At 40.3% G+C, this 16482-nt stretch overlaps 3 long non-coding RNA genes across 18 annotated transcripts; 2 read left to right on the top strand and 1 right to left on the bottom strand.

Moving 5' to 3' along the window:
* Window positions 1-1536: 1536 nt before the first annotated feature.
* On the top strand, window positions 1537-4397 carry LOC9270562 (uncharacterized). 2 transcript variants are annotated; one of them, XR_010739766.1, is made up of 4 exons: window positions 1537-1805; window positions 1905-2145; window positions 2840-2905; window positions 4125-4397. It is a non-coding gene; the product is annotated as an uncharacterized lncRNA (long non-coding RNA). The 2 variants fall into 2 exon arrangements; XR_001546945.3 differs by having other exon boundaries at window positions 1882-2145.
* A 3066-nt stretch (window positions 4398-7463) lies between these two features.
* LOC107279866 (uncharacterized) lies at window positions 7464-16162 on the bottom strand. Of its 9 annotated transcripts, XR_010742080.1 has the most exons (4): window positions 14585-16162; window positions 13441-13722; window positions 12922-13052; window positions 12006-12794 (listed from the first exon to the last, which is right to left on the bottom strand). It is a non-coding gene; the product is annotated as an uncharacterized lncRNA (long non-coding RNA). The 9 variants fall into 9 exon arrangements; XR_010742074.1 differs by adding an exon at window positions 7464-8386 and having other exon boundaries at window positions 12755-12794; window positions 12922-16162; XR_010742078.1 differs by lacking the exon at window positions 12006-12794 and adding an exon at window positions 7464-8386 and having other exon boundaries at window positions 12922-13035; window positions 13441-16162.
* LOC4324034 (uncharacterized) lies at window positions 7724-11559 on the top strand. Of its 7 annotated transcripts, none has more exons than XR_003242777.2 (5): window positions 7724-8782; window positions 8879-8941; window positions 9672-10564; window positions 11029-11090; window positions 11245-11559. It is a non-coding gene; the product is annotated as an uncharacterized lncRNA (long non-coding RNA). The 7 variants fall into 7 exon arrangements; XR_003242778.2 differs by having other exon boundaries at window positions 9029-10564; XR_010742082.1 differs by having other exon boundaries at window positions 8482-8782; window positions 8879-9117.
* Window positions 16163-16482: the final 320 nt, after the last annotated feature.

Here is a 16482-nt window from a genome sequence, read left to right as displayed (position 1 = left end):
TCCAATGAGTTTTGGAACCCAATTCGGCCTCCGGAGACAGCACTGACTTCAAACGGACCTAGCACCTTCATGCCAACTCGAATTTGGATGATCTTGGACTTCGTGGAAAGCTTATCTCGCTACCTTTCAAACGCATCCAGTCTCATGTCCAAATTCATCTCGAGTCAACGGGAATCGCCAAAACAAGACAGTGTTGTTGCTGAAACCGAACTTGGGCCTTGGGCCTTGTAATAGACTAGGCCCATCTCGGAAGTGTCTCCCTCCACCTCCACGAATTAGCACTTAACCCTAGCTTTATTTTCCTCTACAAATAGCTTTGTACATCCTAAAAAAATAATTGGGTTTTGTTTAGTTGAATTTTGCCAAGTGCCATTCACCTTGTCTCTAGTCCTCGTTCGATTAGTCGGCGACTATTGATTCAGAGCCCACAATAGTTGGTGTGTTGATTTGCCGGGTCGATTAGATCTACCACTTCAATCGCAACTATTCCTTTGTGCTTAATCACCTATTCGCAATATTTAGATTGCATCTTATCTTGTTCTTGCAGTGTTCTCTCGTTTGCATTGCAGGGATCATCAACCGCGCGTCACGGTTGGTATGACATCGTTTGTGGTGTAGCGATTGCACGACGTCCTAGACTTGTTCTGTTGGTAGCCACGTCGCAAACGTCACACTCGATCAAAGCGAGAGTTATCCCCTCACCAGAAGATCGGGCCACGAGAGAAAGCGTCATCACTCAACTATCAAAACGGTCAGTTTACCTCATTTAGTAGTTAGCACAACAGTCTCGTCTAACGTGACGCATTGACTTGGCCCACTTGTATCTACGTGACATCATAGTCAGTACTTCAACTTTTTTAAAATAGCTGCCATATTTGTCCCCCATTCCTCCACCTCTCTCCTCTATTCCTTTTGTAACAGCCCTACATTCATAACCAGGTATTTAGAAGTGCATTTGTTGTCGTTTAGATTTCATATTTACTATATTGCAATTTGATCATTGGCGATAACAAAATTAATTCTAATCGGTAAAATTGAAACCACTTCTATTTGAACAATAACTTGAACAGAAGTTACATGTGTAATAATTTATTCAAATACTAGTTTATTTATCACCAACAAATATAAATTTTGTGGAATTTTTACTCTCTGTTTAGGCCTCCTAAGAATTCAAACCAACTTTCAGCCTAACCAATTTCATCTTTTCACCAGAATTAAAATATTTCGAATTTTTGAGTGAAACTTTGAAAAATGGAACCTAGAAACCAACACCTATCACCACAACAAATCCCTTAATTTTTGAACTAGTTTTACCTAGTCAAATTGAATTTACCAAGAGAGGGAAAGAAAATAAATCCTGGAAATTGCAAAAACGAATATGTACTCAGTTTTTCACCTACCTCTCTCACCCTCATTAACAGCCACGACTTGGGCCCACTTGTCACTGACCTTGGGTGCCTCTTTAGCCCCACAACACACCCATGGGCGTGCTTCCACCTCAGGACTTAAGGGGGGGGGCAGAGATAACCCCTTCTTCTTCCTCCCCTTTCATCTTCACTGCTTGTTCTTTCTTTTTTTTCCTCAAGCTGAGCTCTCATCTCACTTCTCCTCCCCAAATCCCATCCAATAGCCCAAGATCAATTCATGCATGTTAGATCACAACAATCCCCATCATCCAAGCTTTCCATCCATCCCAACATCTTGCACATGCATGGAGAGTTGAGAGAGATTGAAATAGGAGAAGAGAGTGGTGGTTTCAGCCTGCATGGTTGCAGCAGCAACATGACTTTGTTTCCCTCTATTTGGTGAGCTTCCTTGCCATCCATGGTGCCTTTTTTTTTATTTCCCTTCATGTTGAACATCTACAGCAACATTCAACAGGTCATCCATCTCCATTATTGCAGCTAGGAGGTGGCTGCAGCTCATCCGGTGTTAATCTCTTTTGATTTCGGTTGAAGCAGCCCTAGGCAACGTCTCTTACCGTCAGCCCGAGGCCTTGCTCCGTCTCTTGCCATCAGCCCGAGGCCTTAGCCTCATGACCCTACGTCCAGGTTGCTACCATGTGAGCGAAGTCTGGTGGAATTTGGAGAAAAGGGGGAGCGAAAATAGAAATCGATTTCTGAGATAGCTTTTGAGCTGAAAGAGGTTTGCGCTTTAAAAATTCATAACTAGTTCATATGAACTCCGAATTCAGTGAACCAAATTTCTGTGGATTAAGAAAAACGTGATCTTCAATGTTGTAAAATAAAAATGACCAACATTTGTACTGGTTTTCCCAGTAAAAATATAAATAGCTATATGTATCCCTTGTGTGGTCTAGCTCTTATGAAATTCGTAAGAAATTATTGGTAAAAGCTAAAATTATGAAACCAATTTTGTTGAGCTTATATTTTAGTACTCTTTGCTGTTGTGGTGTTGTTTTTGGAAAAACTACCTCTTAAATCATGTTTAGGAGTTTATTTAGCATTCCTATGTTTCTAACTTGTAAGATCTATAAATAAATAATGACAACACATATAGCTGTGAAATAATTTTTCATAGGAGCTGTGAGTGATGTAATTTACTCTAAAAATAATCATTATTATGAAATCTTGGTTTGAAATGCATTTTACTTGTAATGTACTAAAGGAAACGTTAATATTTACAGAACTGCCATTTTCAGCACCTAAGAGCTTGTCATTTTCATATCTCCCAAACCATAAGTGATAATCTGGTGATTCTTTCACCTAAATTCAAGTTAAAATATGATCTACCCACTGTATTTATTTCATAATTTATTGATCATTTTGCATGTGCATGTTTATTTGGCTCTTATTCGCATATTGCTTCTTTTCGATAGATTCGGAGATTCCGGAGAGTAACGAGCCATATCCCGAGGAGGATAGTGACTACCCTCAGCAGCAAGGCAAGCACCTAAGCATATAGAACCTATACTTTCTCTAAAAATGATTTGGTTGCAATCTATACGTATATATATGCATGCATTGCCTAGATATTAATATTGTCAGTTTATGGTGTATGGGTAGAACCTATTTATGCATTTAGTTCTTGTGTTATTGCTGTCCTTATATCCTATTACCACTTGTTGGGATTACTTGGGATTTCTTATTCATTAATGCTTAGCCATGCTTAGTGCTAATAGAACTATAGGGATGGACAGTGCTATTAATTGTGGTATATAAACAACTTGCATTATTGGGCATAAAACTTGAGCACTTACACTAAATAATGGTTGATGAAATATGTTGGACTTGGACGGGTGATAGGGCGATGATGGGAGGTTGGTTTCCCCTGATGCAAGTAGCCCCGTCTAGGTCGTTAAGGACCGAACATTTTGACATCTATTCAAGCACCCTTCGTACTTACCACATGTCTTATTTGGGACCGGCTTGTTCTTACTAGTTCTACTGTGATCATTTATACCACATTGGAGAGTTGTGAGGCAGGTAGCCTTTGGAGGGCCTCGGGTGCCTAGGTTTGGCCGGGGGTGCCTCCTGCGTGGCGCGCCCACCTTGGTCACATCACGCACGCACGTGACTGAGTCGTCGGGAACCCCAGCGTGGTATAGGTGGTTGGGGTGGGGCTAAGAAAGGGCATTTAATGAGCTTGAATCACTTGTGTACCGCACTTGACGGGGTGTGTAGCATTTGATCTTTGTTCATTTCGTGTGGGTCCAATTGTACACCTCTGATCAAAGTATAATCTATTCGAATAGCCGCGTCCTCGGTTATGGACAATGCTTGATGTGTTAGCTAGTTATGTTAGCATCAAATGTGGATTATTATGGATGTGATTATGCTTGATGGTGGTGTTGGCATGTTGTGCCATGTTGGTATGGACTTTGGTAGTCCATGGATGATGATGAGAGCGCCGTTTGGGCTCATTTGCTTATACATTTCAGAATTATATACTTGCTGTCCATAAATTAAAATGATGCTAGATTTACTTATCCTTGCTTATTTTACTCATTAATTGCTCAATAAAATTAGCTTTATGCAAATGTTGAACCTAGAGACCCACTGTAGGCTAGAAAGCTTGCATATTTCTCTCTCCCTTATGTATATATAATTTTGGGTAAGACTTGCGAGTACAATCTTGTACTTAACCGGTGTCTGCAATTTTAGGAGAGGATTCCGGTTATGAGTTATGCTTCTTGTGTGGTCATTGCTCTGCCGAGGGCGGCGAGGGCAATGAGTGATCTCTTGCAGCTTGGCTCTTGCTCGGTTGGTTTGCCCTAGTGGAGTTGTGGCACCACCGGTTTTATCTTTTGCTTATGAACTCTATTTGAGACTTCCGCTGCTATATTTATGTGTTGTATGTTGAGACCTCGGACCCTATTATGTGTCATATACCTCGCTGCACTTTAACCCTATTATGGTACTTGCTATGTTTATTAATTGCTTGCGATGAAAGTGTGAGACTAGTCGCATTCCTAGGGACTAGCTAAGCACGAGTAACGGGTTTTGATCGCTTGAGATAATTGGGGATAGCGCTTTGGATCGAGTCACTGGGGTATGCTTTTGGTCGCCACCTTCGAGTGGTTGACGGGCATATGACGTGGTGGACTGGCAAGCTATCTTACGGTTATGTCTTGCGCTCACTACTCGACATTTCGTTTATTATAATAGAAGGTTGTCAACCGCGATCATGGACACATTGAGGACGAGTGGCTATTTATGCGTGTATGGATCCCACTTCTCCAATAGTATGTGGTGGTCGCGTTGGACACTGGATGGTATAATACTCGGGGTGTCCACACCTTTTATCTACCATCTCTCTATAAATGGGTGACATCCAAGCAAAGCCATACCATCATTGTCAAGTCAGGTGTACTCTCGTCAGCCTTCGTCTTCCTAGTCAAGTCTGGTACCCCATCATTCGCTTCTTGCGCCTCTTCTTCGCCACCTTCTTGCCTCCTCTGCCGCATCCCATCATTTCTGGCCGTCGATAGATGCAGGAACAACTGTCCTCATTGTTGGATATCGAGCTCGTTGATGCTCCTCCTCCAGTCAGCACTCAGACGCAAGCCTATCCCCACACCCCCACCGTCGAAGGAGTCGATTTGCACCGGTTTTGATTGATGTGGAAGGTGTTATACCCGGTTTTATGGTTAGAGAGATGATTCGATCGAGGGTAAGAGACGAGAGAGGCAAAGTAGACTTATTCTATCCCACGACCACACCCACCCAGGACCCAGCTATCGAATCGCCACTTTGCCAGCCGACGAGGCGACGATGCACACAGCCACGTGCCATCCTGGCGGAGATGCGGACTCACACGAACGGAGGGCGATGGACTGGGGCCCGCCGGGCCGTGCTGGCGCTGGTGAACGGAGGCCGGTTGGCGCCTGGCGGCGGAAGAGCGGTGAAACTTGAAAGATGCAGTGGATGGCGGAGTGGTTCGGCATCTGACCGTGGTGGCGCGGGAAGCCAACGGCCGCTGCGCTCCCTTGAGAGTTGAAGCCGAGAAGTCGATGGCTCGCGGACGACGCGACCATGGATGTGGTCTTCTCGTTGCCCACTGCCCAGGCATGGAGAAGGTGATTCACCGGTGCTTCGGTTTAAACTAAAAACTTTACTGTAGTTGGGGGTTTTCGGCTTGGGTTTTATATTTTTTTCCCCTTCGTAGTTTTTGTTAAAGTAACTAGCTGGGTGGCCCGCGCAGTTGCGTGGCTAGCACCAATATAAAATTATATATTTTTTACAGAACTTTTTATTTTTGTTGCTTTGAAAAGTCACACCAGTCCACTACTTATTCCTTTGCCATCCCTTTATTAATTTGCTTGCTTGATCTACCGCAACTTCTATTTATTCTTGTTGGAATATTTCAAAATTAGGTTTTTAGAGTTAATTGTCTCATTGGGTTTCTTTTTATAACTTTTAGAAGTCCGTCAAATGTCGCTATTGTACTCGTCTACGGCCTGCCCGCTGCCTCCCCTCTTTATCATTGGGATTTTCAAAATCGAATATAATTATTGTTGGGTTCATTTTTTACTTCCTAGAAGTCCCGCCAACCGTCGGCGGCTCCACCACTATACTACTCTACAACCTACTCGTTGCCTCCCCTCTTTATTGTCATTGAAATTTTAAAATCGAACATAATTATCATTGGTTTTTTTTTTCTTTTGCTTTCTAAATGTCCGGCCAACTGTCATGACAGTGCTACTTAATGGTTTACCCATCGTCTCTTTTCTTAATCGTCGGATTCTATTTGGGGTTTTGTTTATAGCTTTTAGATGTTCAATCAACCGCCACCACTCTGGTCCTTTATAGGTTTGTTGCTTCTCCCCTATTTATTGTCATGTGTCATCTTTATGTTCTAGATGTACTATTTTTAAAAAAAATCCATATTTTTTATTCCGATATCTTGTTGTATTCCTACTTGAACTTTTATAATTATTTTTCTATTTTGGAATTCATTTTATATTTTATTTCAAATTTCAATTAATCTTCTTGTCCTTTAAGCAAATTATTTGCTTTCTTTTTCTACCATTGATATATAGAGGTAGATATCTATATCTATACTAATATAAAAAGGGGGAGTTATCTCCTTGCAATGCTGCAGGCTAAATCAACATGTTGGTCCTATCATCATCTGCATCCTCATCCGCATAGCTCTCATCCCTACCGTCCACTGCGATTCACCCTCGCACAGCAACTCCATGGAGACCACTACACTTCATACGTCCGATGGATAACAGAAAAACGGACGCTTGTTATGTTATATTTCTGACACATGCACTGATATGTGCAAAAACACTTTAATCTATTTTTTCTCTTAAATTATGTATACAAATTATGATCCGATTACACTATTAAATTCGTTGCAATTAAATCTTCAAAACAAGACCACACATGAATATATTCTGACGAAATTTTTTTAGCTAATTATTGAATTATTTTTAAATGTTGCACGATGTTCCACCAGGTATATTGGAATTGTTTCACTGAATAGATCGAAAATGTTTCAATCGTTTAAATCAGGCTTTGTTTCACCTTATATAAAAACAATGTTTCAGCAAATAACGAAATAATGTTCCAGTTCACGGCAACATTTGATATATACATAGTGAAACACTATAAATACACTAGGTGAAACATTTTTGGTAGAACAAAAAAATAAAATAAATTCTCTTAATAGAGGGTTTCTAAAATATGTGGGTAATTTGTTGCAAAAGAATGTTTCAATTCACTTCAACATTAGATCTATACATAGTGAAACATTTTTTTGAACAAAAAATGAAACGAATTCCCTTAATATAGGGTTTTCAAAATATGTGGGTGATTTGTTGTAATGGAGTATGTGGTGGAGACACGTGGCAGTGTGACCGGGGAGACGTGGTGGGTCCCAGGGGGAGCATGTGCGCACGTGGTGGGGGCGGGGGGAGCGCCTGATTTTCTCCCCCTCCCCCGGGCGACCAAGGCGGGATCTTTATTGTAAAGATTTAATTGAAACGAATACACTGAAATAAACGGATCATAGACTGAATGAGTAGTTTTGGAGAAAAATGATTTTAAAGATTACATTCAACTTACGTATGCATATATACTTGCACAAAAGTTGCATCCTGAGTTTCTAACATGATAAAGAGATGAGGAGGTATTAGCATGTAACATTAAAAAGGTGATTCAAATGGGGGAGGAAATGATGAGGCGTCCGAAGTTTCGCCGTGATCGGACGCTAGATGGGAAGTATTTCCGCAACTCCATCCTATCTCCACCGTGATTTTCGCTCCCATCACCGCACGAAGACTTCGCCCGCGGTACTCGCTACTACCGCTCTCGAACCCCTTCCTGCCACACCCCCGCGCCGCCGAATCTCCCTGACCTGCCACCGTCGCCGTGTCCTCCTCCTCCCCACCCACCGCCACTGCATCGCCTCCTCCCCATCGCCTCCGCGTCGTCCTCCTTCACACTCACCGCTGCTGCATTGCCTCCTCCACACCGCCTCCGCGTTGTCCTCCTCCTCACCCACCGCCGTCGCGTCCTCCTCCTCCCCATCACCCGCCATTGCCCGCCATTGCCTCGCCGATCTCCTCTCTCAGCGCCACCATCAATCCCGCGGCGGTCACCATCCCCGAGTCCCCTTCGCCGGCTCAACAGTCGTCGTCAGATCCGCCGACGGGGTGAACTCGGCAACGGTGGTCCAGCTCTCGATCCCTAACACATGTCGCGCCGTCCTGTCCACCGCCGCCGCGTCCGCCTCCCCATCACCCACCGCGTCGTCCTTCGCCTCGCCGATATCCTCTCTCCGCGCTGCCATCAATCTCGCGACGGCCACCGTCGCTGCCATGCAGCCGTCGTCGTCAGATCCTCCTCCACTGCCCCAACGCCGGTTGTGTCGTCCTGTCCGCCAACACCTGCGCACCCTCCGTCGCTTGATATTCCTGCGAGTTTTATTAAGAAAATTACTTTTTTCCTGCTGTTGTTACACTTGCTGTGTGGAGAGAAAACTTTGTCAGAAGCTAAATATTGTTGTTAATGTTCTTGGTCAATCTTTTTTCAGGCATTACAGTTTGCAACCAACTGATGACGAAATTGTGATGGCTCCATGTTATTTGCACCAACTGATTAACTGAACTATGCTATACACATGGGAGACTTTGGTTAAAGGATTAGAAATCAGAGTAATTAGAAAAAGATACATGTCCAATGCTAATGCAAAGGCTTGTAGAAAGATTATGTAGAGTGTTTACCCGAAATAATCTCTAGACACTACAACACGATCATGTATTCTGAGAGCCTTCTAGCTACTTCAGACGGTGACAGTGCTTACCTCTAAGGTATTGTTTCCCTTGCACTCTGAATTAACATGACAAATTCTATAATAAATTATATGCAGCAATCAATTTGATTTATCTCCGTACATGCTGCAATAGAAAAGTGCAGGAGCTGAAATATTTCTTCGCCAGGTCAAGAAGAATAGGAACCTAAACGGTCAGGTATAATCCTAAGGTTCTTTATTATGTTTCACCCGTGAGTGGTCATGTGGTGGTTTGTGTGCATCTAACTACTGTATCGACTAACAGTTCAACATGCCCTATTGATCCGGTGCTAATCCCCAAGAGCTACTTGATTAAGCTCACTACACAAAACAGCGTGGATATGACTTCATTTGGTGAATATTCATGTATATACATTATGTTTCGTGATATGTACATATAGACATATCAAGGAATGGTTTTGTTATTTATTTGTAGTTTTGTTCCATACTCCACAAAAGTAGAAAATCAATGATTAAGCTCAATTATGATTTATTCCTAGTAGCTTGGTTTATGTGACTTGGGACTGCTAAACAGTACACAGCTAGCATATTTTGTTTATAGTGCTCTAGATAATATGGAGGCTCTAGACAATGGTGTCTTGGAGCTCCTTTTGGTTAAACAACATATCCACACAAACAAGGTACATTATGCTTGCTCTCAAGAAAAAAAAGGGTTCGTTTATTCAGTGAGTATGCTTTTCCTCTAGAAATCATTAGCTGTAGTGTTAGATTCACAATTTCATTCATTTGCAAGATATTCAATGGAATTTCTATGTGAGTAAATTGTTGTGCATATGAAGGTGCATTTGACAAAGGTCAAGGGGAATTGGCGAACTAATCAGTACGACAACTGTTAGTCAACTAATTAGACTGTCTAGTGTTTAGTTTTAACAATTCCATTGTTTCAGGCTACCCAAACTTCAGACAGAGGCAGAGGAGCAGGACCACATGAACTCCTTAATATAGATGATCAACATGTCTCCATATCTATCCAGGATGTTGGTCGAGGAGATTTTGTTCTTTTATTTAGCATTGATTGGTCTCTAGTTGATGTATCTAATTTCATATACTCCGTAAGCACAACATGAAGGTAATATCCATACGTGCAATTATTTCTTTACTTTTAGTTTTTACTATTTTATAAGATAACGGTTCACTGGTCAAGCAAGGGCAAAGACCTATATTTGAGTAGTACCTATTAGATGAACTAAACTTGGCATGGAACAATTCTAATTCTGACTATGAAAATTGATCCATTTCTCTGGTCCAGGAATTTGAGTGTTTATCTTTTCATTACCAAGGCTTAGATTGCCTCACAATGAACCTGCCCAAGGACCAATCTCTTAAAATTTGGTTTGAGTGGATCCAAAGACAGATATATTAAAAGAAATGATGCATCTTTCTTTAGAGACATTTTATTGAAGCACAAGGTGTGTTGTGTTCCCGACCTCCGTGCTAGGAGCGTGCAACCGAATTGCATTCCATGAATCTAATTAATTTTGCCTTCATATTGGCTTGTTATTTTCAACCTTGATTGGCATGGTCCGGCATAGTAGTAGTTCTTTAAATTTCACAAATACAAAAAGGTAACTACTGTTTTTCTTGATATTGTTGTCTGATTGCTCTTATGTTGTCCCCCTTGAATTTTTCTTACATCCCTGATCAAGCAAATCAATGATGTGTTGAAGAATATTATCATTGTGCTGCAGGTTCGTGGTACCTAAGTGGTCCTTATGTGTACAAGGATCAATCTGCTGATGATATAAAGATTTTGGGCTACTATTAAAAAAAAGTGTAGCAGGTACCCAAATCTCACACCTTATTATGACATAGCTAGCAGAAAATAGCTTGAATTGATATTCCAGTATCACACAAGTATAAGACCTCATCTAATATAAAGATCTACTGTTGCCACCTTTTCTTTTATCACGGATTGGCCCATTGGATTGGTTCTGAGTTATTCGCTACCTGTAACCTGTTGACCTCAATAAAAGTTTTAGCAGTTGAACTACAGATCATAACTGATTTTAATCTGAATGTTTTCTAAATGCATCCTTGCTTGATGGATCTCTTTAGCATAATCTGGTGATCGATACGATGCATGCACTTCATAAGTACAGTGCAAGTTGTGTTAGTTTTTCAATGTTGCTAGCTAGCTTGAGGGAATGGTTTGTTTCAAAACAAACGAGTTAGTTGTATCTTCAATTCTTCTCATTCTTCATATTCTGCGGAATTGTTCGTTAAAATCTCTCTATGTTCAATCAGATATTGGCCTAGCGATTCACTGCCAGTAAGCTTGGGATTACATTGGCTAAGTATCATTAAGTGTAAGTTTTTTTTTAAAAAAAGAAAGCTATTCTAAGAGCAGGTTGCAATATATGCTACTTGGAGTTACAAGTTAGCTGTTCTTTTTCTAGAAATATTGCAGGGTTTTTGTATTTTCTAACAAAGCTGATTGACCATGCTATGCTGTTTTGTCAGGTTCAAAGGATCATAATATATATCTGCAACTCTACTTTATTTAAAACTTCTAGGAGAAGTTGAGGATCACACATTCACATATAAGTGACCATTTCTTATACAAATGTAAGCACAATTTTTTTATGACCAGTAGCATCGGATGATCAAAGTGTCTTTTATCTCCGTTTTCCACATTCTCTTGAACCCTGAGGTTTTTTTTTCTGTCTAATCCTTAATTCATACAAGGAGGACCTTGTATTATTTTATCTTATGCTTTTGTATTTCAATGAAACATGGCTTGAATATAAGTTTATTTATTCTTTATTTGATGTGAAATGAATCGTATACTTTAAATTTAATAAACTTATTGTTGTTGTAATATCGGTGATATGCTAATCTCAAGTTAATTTATATTTGCATGACGTGCCTTGCACTTGCACGATTACTAGTATTATTCAAGCTTTGCTTTCACGATGTAACACGCAACATGCAAAGACGACAAGACATTCAGTGCACTAGTTATCGTGCAGATGTTTTGACAATAGAATTAACAAATGAAGAAAAATCTATGCAATCTTTTTTAATGTAATGCACTCCATAATCTGAATGGTTATCTCTATAAAACCACTCTGTTGAATCACTACTTTCTGACCAACAAAGATAAAAATATTTAGAGGGTACAAAATTGCTAAGCACAATTTATACATTGCGATGTTGCTACTTTTTGGAAGCCAACAATTATAGATCAGAGCTTGGATGTGGACATAGGAGTACAGAATTCATTACTTTCATCTTTGTCCGTGACCATTTTCATTATCTTGTCATAAACAGTTCACAAAATACAATTCGGTAAAACAAAAGAATCAATTCTAAACTCACTATTTCTTCTCCATTTATTCATCAGCAAAGTGACTCTTCGACATTCATGTATGCAAATTGTAACATCTGAAAACAACAGCCCACCATAAAACATACCTATCATCTAGTAAGAGCCATATCTTTGCAAGGACTCTTTGCTGCAATTTCTATCTATTGGTATTCCCTCTTAAGGCAATAAAAATATACAACTATCTGTGCTGAATAACAAACCATTAAAAGTATATAACATCTTTACTCAATCATTATCTAAAAAAAATCTTTACTCAATCAACCAATTCATATAATAACTGCGACGTAACGTCAACAAAAAGAGGCAAACATGGGCCAAGAGAAAGCTACAGAGACCTAGTTTGGCACAATTTTCTGGAACGGCAAGATGCAGTTATTGCAGATATCAAATTACCATCAGTCAATAGGTGCAGGTTTTACTAAAGCCAAAAGTACATCAACAGAAAAAAGAAGCCATGACATGCACTGTTTATAATAGAAAAATCGAAGCTCCATTTATCAATTACTTCTGTGTTGAACTGAAACCATCCATGTCCGTGTAATATACAACTTAAAAACAGGCAACAAGGCCATTAGTTGATCCATCTCAATTGATTTAATCTTCAGACTGACAGACCATATTAATAGCAAAGCACATAGTTACCTATGTAAAACATTCTGCATCTGCTTTCAATTCGCATAATCTATACAATACAAACGAAAAAACAGTAAAAAACATGACATGTGGTCAATGGTACTCTAACTTCTACACCTACTGAAAGGTTCAATCTGAGGCAAATACATGATCAACAGGATATATTAGATTTGTACCCTTATGGAGAGCTCGACAGCTAGCTTCTGCCTGATCAAGTGATGATGGGGATGGGCCAATATTTGGTAGCGCTATAATCATATACTCGATATGTACAGAGAGATTTGGAATACCTATCGAGAGGGTTTAACTGTTAAAATCAGGGAGCCAGTTAGAGACCATAACTTGTCTTATAGAATAGCATCATTCAGTGGAATGAAAACACAGATGTATTGAGCTCTTTCTTAGCCTTCAAAAGGTTATCAATTTTTAGACAACAAAAGATATAGATAAGTGGCAGTCATATTAGGAACGTCAAGCAGTAGTCCTAACCCAACAAAATAAAGAGCAGCAAGTAAGGCATGAAGAGGGTATGGTCAGAAATGAAAAATGAGAGTCAGCTGCCCAGCAACAAGTCTCGTAAAATCACTTTTTAATACACACACTACAGTTGAGTATTTCTATAGGCCAATAAAAATTTTCTGCAAGTAAAATAAAGGTAGCAAACAAATCAAATGTCAGACAAAAAATAATAGTACCTGTCGTGGCACAATTTTGCATTGTAGGGCTTCGTACATTATCCATTGAAAGTAATCAGAATGAACGGCTATGTCGTGGAGCACGATTATGGTATAGAATTGCAAATGCAAGACACTCTTGTGCATCAGTACACCATATGACACAAACTTCACGCGAAGCCCTATCCAAAGATGGTTCACTATAATGTCTTTGAATATATGTAAGCCATATAGGGTCCTATCACTAAACTTGTTGAACACCTGGCAAAGATGGTTCCCTATAATGTAGAATCCTCCTAGTCCCTGTATATGCAAGCTCAATATCTATACATAATGATTCAAGAGTGCCACCATAAAACAAAATAAAGAATTCTCATCAATATGCCAAATCAAGGCCAAAAGATAATTAAATAGCCAATGCCTGTGTCTAAATATTCCCTACTGTAGCTGAAATGCCATGACTATTAAGAAGTTTACACTTAAATCGTTGCCGGCTATTATTGTTTGACAATTCTAGTACAAGGCATCACTTCTCTATTCTCCTCTGTAAGTATTCCCACTGTTGGAAGTTAGTTCATATTGGATTTGTTATAAAACAGTGATTTGCTATACAGCCATGTGAATCGCCGGTTCCAGATTATATCCAAATTTTGGTACGAAATGGCATATTCATATGTTATCTTCATGATCTGTCATTGCCAAATTTTACTGTATAAATAGAAAAGAAGCTTACTTTTTAGGTCAACTGTAGAAATAGAAAATACATGTTCATATATATGTTTTCTTACTTATCTACATGGCTGGATTTTACCATAGAAATATAAAAGATGAAGTGAAGCAGAAAACAAGCTTACTTTTAATTTCAATTGTTTGCTTGTTTGGTTCTTTCCCTCTCGATTTCAATGAGAAACCCATTAAAAAGGAACCGAATTAATTACAAACTTCAGAAAACTGTAAAATCCTCTAACGACAACATGCTTACCAGTGACAACAAATTAGGTATCTGTCTATGTGAAGCTCTAGTTTTCTAAAAAAACATGAATATGTACTTACCTCATGATTTCATTAAACATGGCCACTAAAAATCTTTATAGTAGATGAGATTTATTTAATTTCTGTAACATCAAAATTTCGGTTCAAGTTAATATAACATTGATTTACTCACATTGCAAGGTGGTAGAAACAGAAGATGAAACTGAAACTGCATATAGTTATACAAAGTGCAACATCAAATTGAATCCAAGCCAGACATGTGATGCCTCATCTGCCCTATGTGATGCTTCAGTTGTAGCTCTTGTAGGTGTGGTTGTCGGCAGAGCTAGAAGAGTAGTGGGCTGCAGCAATGAAATAGCCTGCAATATGAAACAGAGGAACCAAAAAACAACAAATTTAGTATTTAGACCATTACAAAGCTGAGAAAGGTCTGGGTATGTACTCTCCTAACAATTGTTTTTGAAGATCCAATTGTAGGAGGATCAAATGCTGCTCCCTAAAAACCAAAACATCCATTCAGGATAAGAAGCTAAGTAAGTAAATATGCAACAGTTGAGGCGGAACTGGGAAAAATTATTATTAGAGGTTAGAAAGCAGTACATTGCAATTAGCCTGAATTTACCACCAAGAAATTTACTCTTCTGAATAATTCTAATAGAAATACCATTAGTCCACTAAACCTACATAGCCATTAACAAACAAATACCAAACATTAATTTTCTGATTCATGGTGAAATTAGCATTTTCTTATTTTGAACGAACCTGAATGTTGGTACTTTCACATGTAAAGTACGATGATTACTAACATACACACCAACCAAGAAATTTATCGAGATAAAGTTTCATGCCTTGATATCCTTAAGATATTCGGATCAGAAAAGCCAGAGAAATTCCTGTGTTTGTCACGCATAAAAATAAGTTGCGGACCTAGAGTTGACCATGGATTACTACATATTTTATATACAATAATCCTACCATGGCCTAATACATCTCAACAATAGAGTCAAATAAAACAAAATTATCAACACGGAGATCAAATGATTCCCCCTATGTGCGAGTTGTAGATGAATCTAACGTACACTCTATCAGACAAATATATAATGATATAAAAGAGACAGAGAGGTATAGGCTTGCCTCCATGGCTATCATGGCTTGCATCCCTACCACTGCTATTGTTTGGCTAATTGCCTCATCCAGTCGAACCAAAAGTAGGTGCTTGAGAAAATCAAAATATCATGTCTCGGTGCGCCAGTAATGGAAGCAAACCAAACCTAATGGAGTATATATAAAGGGGATTCTTCTTTTTCACCTGGGAAGAAATCACCACAAACCTATCCTCTGGTCTCCTCATCACCTCCAGTATACCGGCCGCAGTCGACGGCTTGGAGGCGATGTAGCCGGAGGCGTCGTCCTTCACATGGGTTGCTCAGGCTTGTGAAGGGGATCAAAGTGACTTCAGAGGAGGAGAGTCGCAGACCAGAATGGCGTGTGCCGCAGCTAGTCCAGGGAAAGGGCATACCACCCCGGCGCCGTCGGGGTAGTCCAGGCAGGGCTCCAGTGGAAAGGGGGAACCACCCCGGTGCCGGTGGGGGCAGACCATGGTCGCGACGACGGGAAGAAGCGAGGAAGCGCGGAGCGAGGTGTAGCGCGGGGATGGGAGGAGGGAGCGAGTAGCGCTTGGGGGCGTAGTCATCGCGTGGGGACGGGAGGAGGCGGAGTCATCGCAGCGCGCGGGGGCAAAGGCGGAGTCATCGCGACAGGAGTGCGAGCGGTGGGGAGGATAGGGTCGTCGAACCACGAATTTTTTTTAAAAGCAATATGATTTTAATGGAAAATCGCAAAACTATAGGTCAGTTAGGCAAAATCGCAAGTTTAGCACCCTGTCGAACAACCGCGGTTCGACAGGGATACCTATCGAACAACCACAGTTCGACAGGTACATGTCGAACTACGTGAGTTCGACAGGGTAGGTGGTCCAAAAACAAATAAAAAATTACATGAACAGTATCACTACAATGCTAGTCAGGGACATATCGAACAGCCAAAGTTCGATAGGGTTGCGTGAACAGC

Source organism: Oryza sativa, chromosome 1 (genome assembly GCF_034140825.1).
Source record: "Oryza sativa Japonica Group chromosome 1, ASM3414082v1".
Taxonomy (NCBI): domain Eukaryota; kingdom Viridiplantae; phylum Streptophyta; class Magnoliopsida; order Poales; family Poaceae; genus Oryza; species Oryza sativa.
This window is presented reverse-complemented; position numbering and strand designations above follow the sequence as displayed.